The following is a 10,872-nucleotide window of genomic DNA, read 5'->3' on the forward strand; positions in this document are numbered from 1 at the left end:
AAAGGTGACCTACAGCAGGGAAGCTTCATGGAAAAGGTGACCTACAGCAGGTTAAGCTTCATGGAAAAGGTGACCTACAGCAGGGAAGCTTCATGGAATAGGTGATCTACTGCAGGGAAGCTTCATGGAAAAGGTGATCTACTGCAGGGAAGCTTCATGGAAAAGGTGACCTACAGCAGGGAAGCTTCATGGAAAAGAGAGAGGGAGAGGTGACCTACAGCAGCGAAGCTTCATGGAAAAGGTGAACTACAGCAGGGAAGCTTCATGGAAAAGGTGACCTATAGCAGGGAAGCCATGGAATAGGTGATCTACTGCAGGGAAGCTTCATGGAAAAGGTGATCTACTGCAGGGAAGCTTCATGGAAAATGTGACCTACAGCAGGGAAACTTAATGGAAAAGGTGACCTAAAGAAAGGAAGCTTCATGGAAAATGTGACCTACAGCAGCGAAGCTTCATGGAATAGGTGACCTACAGCAGGGAAGCTTCATGGAATAGGTGACATACAGCAGGGAAGCTTCATGGAAAAGGTGACCTACAGTAGGGAATCTTCATGGAAAAGGTGATCTAAAGAAAGGAAGCTTAATGGAAAAGGTGACCTACAGCAGGGAAGCTTCATGGAAAAGGTGACCTACAGTAGGGAAGCTTCATGGAAAAGGTGACCTAAAGAAAGGAAGCTTCATGGAAAAGGTGACCTACAGTAGGGAAGCTTCATGGAAAAGGTGACTTCCAGCAGGGAAGCTTAATGGAAAAGGTGACCTACAGTAGGGAAGCTTCATGGAAAAGGTGACTTCCAGCAGGGAAGCTTAATGGAAAAGGTGACCTACAGTAGGGAAGCTTCATGGAAAAGGTGACCTACAGCAGGGAAGCTTAATGGAAAAGGTGACCTACAGCAGGGAAGCTTCGTGGAAAAGAGAGAGAGGGAGAGGTGACCTACAGCAGGGAAGCTTCATGGAAAAGGTGAACTACAGCAGGGAAACTTCATGGAAAAGGTGCCCTACAGCAGGGAAGCTTCATGGAAAAGTTGACCTACAGCAGGGAAGCTTCATGGTAAAGGTGACCTACAGCAGGGAAGCTTCATGGAAAAGGTGACCTACAGCAGGTTAAGCTTCATGGAAAAGGTGACCTACAGCAGGGAAGCTTCATGGAATAGGTGATCTACTGCAGGGAAGCTTCATGGAAAAGGTGATCTACTGCAGGGAAGCTTCATGGAAAAGGTGACCTACAGCAGGGAAAATTCATGGAAAAGGTGACCTAAAGAAAGGAAGCTTAATGGAAAAGGTGACCTACAGCAGGGAAGCTTCATGGAAAAGGTGACCTATAGCAGGGAAGCATGGAATAGGTGATCTACTGCAGGGAAGCTTCATGGAAAAGGTGATCTACTGCAGGGAAGCTTCATGGAAAATGTGACCTACAGCAGGGAAACTTAATGGAAAAGGTGACCTAAAGAAAGGAAGCTTCATGGAAAATGTGACCTACAGCAGCGAAGCTTCATGGAATAGGTGACCTACAGCAGGGAAGCTTCATGGAATAGGTGACATACAGCAGGGAAGCTTCATGGAAAAGGTGACCTACAGTAGGGAATCTTCATGGAAAAGGTGATCTAAAGAAAGGAAGCTTAATGGAAAAGGTGACCTACAGCAGGGAAGCTTCATGGAAAAGGTGACCTACAGTAGGGAAGCTTCATGGAAAAGGTGACCTAAAGAAAGGAAGCTTCATGGAAAAGGTGACCTACAGTAGGGAAGCTTCATGGAAAAGGTGACTTCCAGCAGGGAAGCTTAATGGAAAAGGTGACCTACAGTAGGGAAGCTTCATGGAAAAGGTGACTTCCAGCAGGGAAGCTTAATGGAAAAGGTGACCTACAGTAGGGAAGCTTCATGGAAAAGGTGACCTACAGCAGGGAAGCTTAATGGAAAAGGTGACCTACAGCAGGGAAGCTTCATGGAAAAGAGAGAGAGGGAGAGGTGACCTACAGCAGGGAAGCTTCATGGAAAAGGTGAACTACAGCAGGGAAACTTCATGGAAAAGGTGCCCTACAGCAGGGAAGTTTCATGGAAAAGTTGACCTACAGCAGGGAAGCTTCATGGTAAAGGTGACCTACAGCAGGGAAGCTTCATGGAAAAGGTGACCTACAGCAGGTTAAGCTTCATGGAAAAGGTGACCTACAGCAGGGAAGCTTCATGGAATAGGTGATCTACTGCAGGGAAGCTTCATGGAAAAGGTGATCTACTGCAGGGAAGCTTCATGGAAAAGGTGACCTACAGCAGGGAAGCTTCATGGAAAAGAGAGAGAGGGAGAGGTGACCTACAGCAGCGAAGCTTCATGGAAAAGGTGAACTACAGCAGGGAAGCTTCATGGAAAAGGTGACCTATAGCAGGGAAGCATGGAATAGGTGATCTACTGCAGGGAAGCTTCATGGAAAAGGTGATCTACTGCAGGGAAGCTTCATGGAAAATGTGACCTACAGCAGGGAAACTTAATGGAAAAGGTGACCTAAAGAAAGGAAGCTTCATGGAAAATGTGACCTACAGCAGCGAAGCTTCATGGAATAGGTGACCTACAGCAGGGAAGCTTCATGGAATAGGTGACATACAGCAGGGAAGCTTCATGGAAAAGGTGACCTACAGTAGGGAATCTTCATGGAAAAGGTGATCTAAAGAAAGGAAGCTTAATGGAAAAGGTGACCTACAGCAGGGAAGCTTCATGGAAAAGGTGACCTACAGTAGGGAAGCTTCATGGAAAAGGTGACCTAAAGAAAGGAAGCTTCATGGAAAAGGTGACCTACAGTAGGGAAGCTTCATGGAAAAGGTGACTTCCAGCAGGGAAGCTTAATGGAAAAGGTGACCTACAGTAGGGAAGCTTCATGGAAAAGGTGACTTCCAGCAGGGAAGCTTAATGGAAAAGGTGACCTACAGTAGGGAAGCTTCATGGAAAAGGTGACCTACAGCAGGGAAGCTTAATGGAAAAGGTGACCTACAGCAGGGAAGCTTCATGGAAAAGAGAGAGAGGGAGAGGTGACCTACAGCAGGGAAGCTTCATGGAAAAGGTGAACTACAGCAGGGAAACTTCATGGAAAAGGTGCCCTACAGCAGGGAAGTTTCATGGAAAAGTTGACCTACAGCAGGGAAGCTTCATGGTAAAGGTGACCTACAGCAGGGAAGCTTCATGGAAAAGGTGACCTACAGCAGGTTAAGCTTCATGGAAAAGGTGACCTACAGCAGGGAAGCTTCATGGAATAGGTGATCTACTGCAGGGAAGCTTCATGGAAAAGGTGATCTACTGCAGGGAAGCTTCATGGAAAATGTGACCTACAGCAGGGAAACTTAATGGAAAAGGTGACCTAAAGAAAGGAAGCTTCATGGAAAATGTGACCTACAGCAGCGAAGCTTCATGGAATAGGTGACCTACAGCAGGGAAGCTTCATGGAATAGGTGACATACAGCAGGGAAGCTTCATGGAAAAGGTGACCTACAGTAGGGAATCTTCATGGAAAAGGTGATCTAAAGAAAGGAAGCTTAATGGAAAAGGTGACCTACAGCAGGGAAGCTTCATGGAAAAGGTGACCTACAGTAGGGAAGCTTCATGGAAAAGGTGACCTAAAGAAAGGAAGCTTCATGGAAAAGGTGACCTACAGTAGGGAAGCTTCATGGAAAAGGTGACTTCCAGCAGGGAAGCTTAATGGAAAAGGTGACCTACAGTAGGGAAGCTTCATGGAAAAGGTGACTTCCAGCAGGGAAGCTTAATGGAAAAGGTGACCTACAGTAGGGAAGCTTCATGGAAAAGGTGACCTACAGCAGGGAAGCTTAATGGAAAAGGTGACCTACAGCAGGGAAGCTTCATGGAAAAGAGAGAGAGGGAGAGGTGACCTACAGCAGGGAAGCTTCATGGAAAAGGTGAACTACAGCAGGGAAACTTCATGGAAAAGGTGCCCTACAGCAGGGAAGTTTCATGGAAAAGTTGACCTACAGCAGGGAAGCTTCATGGTAAAGGTGACCTACAGCAGGGAAGCTTCATGGAAAAGGTGACCTACAGCAGGTTAAGCTTCATGGAAAAGGTGACCTACAGCAGGGAAGCTTCATGGAATAGGTGATCTACTGCAGGGAAGCTTCATGGAAAAGGTGATCTACTGCAGGGAAGCTTCATGGAAAAGGTGACCTACTGCAGGGAAAATTCATGGAAAAGGTGACCTAAAGAAAGGAAGCTTAATGGAAAAGGTGACCTACAGCAGGGAAGCTTCATGGAAAAGGTGACCTATAGCAGGGAAGCATGGAATAGGTGATCTACTGCAGGGAAGCTTAATGGAAAAGGTGATCTACTGCAGGGAAGCTTCATGGAAAATGTGACCTACAGCAGGGAAACTTAATGGAAAAGGTGACCTAAAGAAAGGAAGCTTCATGGAAAATGTGACCTACAGCAGCGAAGCTTCATGGAATAGGTGACCTACAGCAGGGAAGCTTCATGGAATAGGTGACATACAGCAGGGAAGCTTCATGGAAAAGGTGACCTACAGTAGGGAATCTTCATGGAAAAGGTGATCTAAAGAAAGGAAGCTTAATGGAAAAGGTGACCTACAGCAGGGAAGCTTCATGGAAAAGGTGACCTACAGTAGGGAAGCTTCATGGAAAAGGTGACCTAAAGAAAGGAAGCTTCATGGAAAAGGTGACCTACAGTAGGGAAGCTTCATGGAAAAGGTGACTTCCAGCAGGGAAGCTTAATGGAAAAGGTGACCTACAGTAGGGAAGCTTCATGGAAAAGGTGACTTCCAGCAGGGAAGCTTAATGGAAAAGGTGACCTACAGTAGGGAAGCTTCATGGAAAAGGTGACCTACAGCAGGGAAGCTTAATGGAAAAGGTGACCTACAGCAGGGAAGCTTCATGGAAAGAGAGAGAGGGAGAGGTGACCTACAGCAGGGAAGCTTCATGGAAAAGGTGAACTACAGCAGGGAAACTTCATGGAAAAGGTGCCCTACAGCAGGGAAGTTTCATGGAAAAGTTGACCTACAGCAGGGAAGCTTCATGGTAAAGGTGACCTACAGCAGGGAAGCTTCATGGAAAAGGTGACCTACAGCAGGTTAAGCTTCATGGAAAAGGTGACCTACAGCAGGGAAGCTTCATGGAATAGGTGATCTACTGCAGGGAAGCTTCATGGAAAAGGTGATCTACTGCAGGGAAGCTTCATGGAAAAGGTGACCTACAGCAGGGAAGCTTCATGGAAAAGAGAGAGAGGGAGAGGTGACCTACAGCAGCGAAGCTTCATGGAAAAGGTGAACTACAGCAGGGAAACTTCATGGAAAAGGTGCCCTACAGCAGGGAAGCTTCATGGAAAAGGTGACCTACAGCAGGGAAGCTTCATGGTAAAGGTGACCTACAGCAGGGAAGCTTCATGGAAAAGGTGACCTACAGCAGGTTAAGCTTCATGGAAAAGGTGACCTACAGCAGGGAAGCTTCATGGAATAGGTGATCTACTGCAGGGAAGCTTCATGGAAAAGGTGATCTACTGCAGGGAAGCTTCATGGAAAAGGTGACTTACAGCAGGGAAGCTTCATGGAAAAGAGAGAGAGGGAGAGGTGACCTACAGCAGCGAAGCTTCATGGAAAAGGTGAACTACAGCAGGGAAGCTTCATGGAAAAGGTGACCTATAGCAGGGAAGCATGGAATAGGTGATCTACTGCAGGGAAGCTTCATGGAAAAGGTGATCTACTGCAGGAAGCTTCATGGAAAATGTGACCTACAGCAGGGAAACTTAATGGAAAAGGTGACCTAAAGAAAGGAAGCTTCATGGAAAATGTGACCTACAGCAGCGAAGCTTCATGGAATAGGTGACCTACAGCAGGGAAGCTTCATGGAATAGGTGACATACAGCAGGGAAGCTTCATGGAAAAGGTGACCTACAGTAGGGAATCTTCATGGAAAAGGTGACTAAAGAAAGGAAGCTTAATGGAAAAGGTGACCTACAGCAGGGAAGCTTCATGGAAAAGGTGACCTACAGTAGGGAAGCTTCATGGAAAAGGTGACCTAAAGAAAGGAAGCTTCATGGAAAAGGTGACCTACAGTAGGGAAGCTTCATGGAAAAGGTGACTTCCAGCAGGGAAGCTTAATGGAAAAGGTGACCTACAGTAGGGAAGCTTCATGGAAAAGGTGACTTCCAGCAGGGAAGCTTAATGGAAAAGGTGACCTACAGTAGGGAAGCTTCATGGAAAAGGTGACCTACAGCAGGGAAGCTTAATGGAAAAGGTGACCTACAGCAGGGAAGCTTCATGGAAAAGAGAGAGAGGGAGAGGTGACCTACAGCAGGGAAGCTTCATGGAAAAGGTGAACTACAGCAGGGAAACTTCATGGAAAAGGTGCCCTACAGCAGGGAAGTTTCATGGAAAAGTTGACCTACAGCAGGGAAGCTTCATGGTAAAGGTGACCTACAGCAGGGAAGCTTCATGGAAAAGGTGACCTACAGCAGGTTAAGCTTCATGGAAAAGGTGACCTACAGCAGGGAAGCTTCATGGAATAGGTGATCTACTGCAGGGAAGCTTCATGGAAAAGGTGATCTACTGCAGGGAAGCTTCATGGAAAATGTGACCTACAGCAGGGAAACTTAATGGAAAAGGTGACCTAAAGAAAGGAAGCTTCATGGAAAATGTGACCTACAGCAGCGAAGCTTCATGGAATAGGTGACCTACAGCAGGGAAGCTTCATGGAATAGGTGACATACAGCAGGGAAGCTTCATGGAAAAGGTGACCTACAGTAGGGAATCTTCATGGAAAAGGTGATCTAAAGAAAGGAAGCTTAATGGAAAAGGTGACCTACAGCAGGGAAGCTTCATGGAAAAGGTGACCTACAGTAGGGAAGCTTCATGGAAAAGGTGACCTAAAGAAAGGAAGCTTAATGGAAAAGGTGACCTACAGCAGGGAAGCTTCATGGAAAAGTTGACCTACAGCAGGGAAGCTTCATGGTAAAGGTGACCTACAGCAGGGAAGCTTCATGGAAAAGGTGACCTACAGCAGGTTAAGCTTCATGGAAAAGGTGACCTACAGCAGGGAAGCTTCATGGAATAGGTGATCTACTGCAGGGAAGCTTCATGGAAAAGGTGATCTACTGCAGGGAAGCTTCATGGAAAATGTGACCTACAGCAGGGAAACTTAATGGAAAAGGTGACCTAAAGAAAGGAAGCTTCATGGAAAATGTGACCTACAGCAGCGAAGCTTCATGGAATAGGTGACCTACAGCAGGGAAGCTTCATGGAATAGGTGACATACAGCAGGGAAGCTTCATGGAAAAGGTGACCTACAGTAGGGAATCTTCATGGAAAAGGTGATCTAAAGAAAGGAAGCTTAATGGAAAAGGTGACCTACAGCAGGGAAGCTTCATGGAAAAGGTGACCTACAGTAGGGAAGCTTCATGGAAAAGGTGACCTAAAGAAAGGAAGCTTCATGGAAAAGGTGACCTACAGTAGGGAAGCTTCATGGAAAAGGTGACTTCCAGCAGGGAAGCTTAATGGAAAAGGTGACCTACAGTAGGGAAGCTTCATGGAAAAGGTGACTTCCAGCAGGGAAGCTTAATGGAAAAGGTGACCTACAGTAGGGAAGCTTCATGGAAAAGGTGACCTACAGCAGGGAAGCTTAATGGAAAAGGTGACCTACAGCAGGGAAGCTTCATGGAAAGAGAGAGAGGGAGAGGTGACCTACAGCAGGGAAGCTTCATGGAAAAGGTGAACTACAGCAGGGAAACTTCATGGAAAAGGTGCCCTACAGCAGGGAAGTTTCATGGAAAAGTTGACCTACAGCAGGGAAGCTTCATGGTAAAGGTGACCTACAGCAGGGAAGCTTCATGGAAAAGGTGACCAACAGTAGGTTAAGCTTCATGGAAAAGGTGACCTACAGCAGGGAAGCTTCATGGAATAGGTGATCTACTGCAGGGAAGCTTCATGGAAAAGGTGATCTACTGCAGGGAAGCTTCATGGAAAAGGTGACCTACTGCAGGGAAAATTCATGGAAAAGGTGACCTAAAGAAAGGAAGCTTAATGGAAAAGGTGACCTACAGCAGGGAAGCTTCATGGAAAAGGTGACCTATAGCAGGGAAGCATGGAATAGGTGATCTACTGCAGGGAAGCTTAATGGAAAAGGTGATCTACTGCAGGGAAGCTTCATGGAAAATGTGACCTACAGCAGGGAAACTTAATGGAAAAGGTGACCTAAAGAAAGGAAGCTTCATGGAAAATGTGACCTACAGCAGCGAAGCTTCATGGAATAGGTGACCTACAGCAGGGAAGCTTCATGGAATAGGTGACATACAGCAGGGAAGCTTCATGGAAAAGGTGACCTACAGTAGGGAATCTTCATGGAAAAGGTGATCTAAAGAAAGGAAGCTTAATGGAAAAGGTGACCTACAGCAGGGAAGCTTCATGGAAAAGGTGACCTACAGTAGGGAAGCTTCATGGAAAAGGTGACCTAAAGAAAGGAAGCTTCATGGAAAAGGTGACCTACAGTAGGGAAGCTTCATGGAAAAGGTGACTTCCAGCAGGGAAGCTTAATGGAAAAGGTGACCTACAGTAGGGAAGCTTCATGGAAAAGGTGACTTCCAGCAGGGAAGCTTAATGGAAAAGGTGACCTACAGTAGGGAAGCTTCATGGAAAAGGTGACCTACAGCAGGGAAGCTTAATGGAAAAGGTGACCTACAGCAGGGAAGCTTCATGGAAAAGAGAGAGAGGGAGAGGTGACCTACAGCAGGGAAGCTTCATGGAAAAGGTGAACTACAGCAGGGAAACTTCATGGAAAAGGTGCCCTACAGCAGGGAAGTTTCATGGAAAAGTTGACCTACAGCAGGGAAGCTTCATGGTAAAGGTGACCTACAGCAGGGAAGCTTCATGGAAAAGGTGACCTACAGCAGGTTAAGCTTCATGGAAAAGGTGACCTACAGCAGGGAAGCTTCATGGAATAGGTGATCTACTGCAGGGAAGCTTCATGGAAAAGGTGATCTACTGCAGGGAAGCTTCATGGAAAAGGTGACCTACAGCAGGGAAGCTTCATGGAAAAGAGAGAGAGGGAGAGGTGACCTACAGCAGCGAAGCTTCATGGAAAAGGTGAACTACAGCAGGGAAACTTCATGGAAAAGGTGCCCTACAGCAGGGAAGCTTCATGGAAAAGGTGACCTACAGCAGGGAAGCTTCATGGTAAAGGTGACCTACAGCAGGGAAGCTTCATGGAAAAGGTGACCTACAGCAGGGAAGCTTCATGGAAAAGGTGACCTACAGCAGGGAAGCTTCATGGAAAATGTGACCTACAGCAGGGAAACTTCATGGAAAATGTGACCTAAAGAAAGGAAGCTTCATGGAAAATGTGACCTACAGCAGCGAAGCTTCATGGAATAGTTGACCTACAGCAGGGAAGCTTCATGGAAAATGTGACCTACCGCAGGGAAGCTTCATGGAAAAGGTGACTTACAGCAGGGAAGCTTCATGGAAAAAGGTGACCTACAGCAAGGAAGCTTCATGGAACAGGTGACCTATGGCACGGGAGTTGAGACAGGGATTTGAGAGAAAGAGTTGAGAGAATGAGTTGAGAGAGAGAGTTGAGAGAATGAGTTGAGACAGGGAGTTGAGAGTTGAGAGAGGGAGTTGAGACAGGGAGTTCAGAGAGGGATTTGGGAGAAAGAGTTGAGAGAGGGAGTTGAGAGAAGGAGTTGAGAGTTGAGACAGGGAGTTGAGAGAGGGAGATGGGAGAGAGAGTTGAGAGTTGAGACAGGGAGTTGAGAGAGAGAGCTGAGTGAGGGAGTTGAGAGAGAGAGTTGAGACAGGGAGTTGAGAGTTGAGACAGGGAGTTGAGTGAGGGAGTTGAGCGAGAGAGTTGAGACAGGGAGTTGAGAGTTGAGACAGGGAGTTGAGAGTTGAGACAGGGAGTTGAGAGATGAGAGAGGGAGTTGAGAGATGGAGTTGAGAGAGAAACACCACAGAAGTTATAATGTATGAGTTGTACTGTTCCACAGTTTGTAGATACAATCAGGATATTTACCAGGTGATACACCAATGACCAGACCTGGGTGTTCCATGCACAAGATCACTCATCTAACCCAAGCAATAACCCTAACCCTAACCCTAACCCAAGCTCTAACCCTAACCCTAACCCTAACCCAAGCCCTAACCCTAACCCTAACCCAAGGCCTAACCCAGGCTCTAACCATAACCCTAACCCTAACCCTAACCCAAGACCTAACCCTAACCCTTACCCTAACCCAAGCCCTAACCCTAACCCTTACCCTAACCAGGAGGTAATGAGACCCAGGTGTGGGCCATTATCAGACCGATTGGACTGAAGGGAAATTTGAACATAAAGCTCACCTCGTTGCCTCTTTCTTCGTCAAAGCCCAGTTGGCCATGGGGGTTGCGGATGTGGCTTATGATCTGACGATCGGAGTTCGAGCCCCGCTGGGGATCACACCGGTCTTTTTCCCCCAGGGCCTGGGAACCTAAAGGCCCAAGGCCATAATGCCCATTGGAGGCCCAAAGCCATAGGCCATAATGCCCATTGGCGGCCCTAATGCCCTTTGGCTGCCCAAATCCTTAGGATGTGTCGGTAAGATATGCACCTGGTTATTTTTTGGGTTACCAGGTGTGAAAATGTTTTACTTTTCAGAAATTGCACTATGTTTTACTTTTGGGTTACCAGGACCATTTTTTTTTTAAACGGTTTTAAATAATTTTAAAGGGTATACACATATCTCTTCCTACTATGTCATCAACATACTGAAGCCCCATGTCACTGGGATAAAGCATTAGTGATTTATGAGTGTTTTTATGTGATTTTGGGCATTGGTCAAATCATATGGGCCTTCTATTATTTTGAGGTCAAAAGTCTTCAGAATGGTTTTAACTCTTGAGGATACCCT

The sequence above is a fragment of the Salmo salar genome, unplaced genomic scaffold (assembly GCF_905237065.1).
Source record: "Salmo salar unplaced genomic scaffold, Ssal_v3.1, whole genome shotgun sequence".
In the NCBI taxonomy this organism is placed as follows: domain Eukaryota; kingdom Metazoa; phylum Chordata; class Actinopteri; order Salmoniformes; family Salmonidae; genus Salmo; species Salmo salar.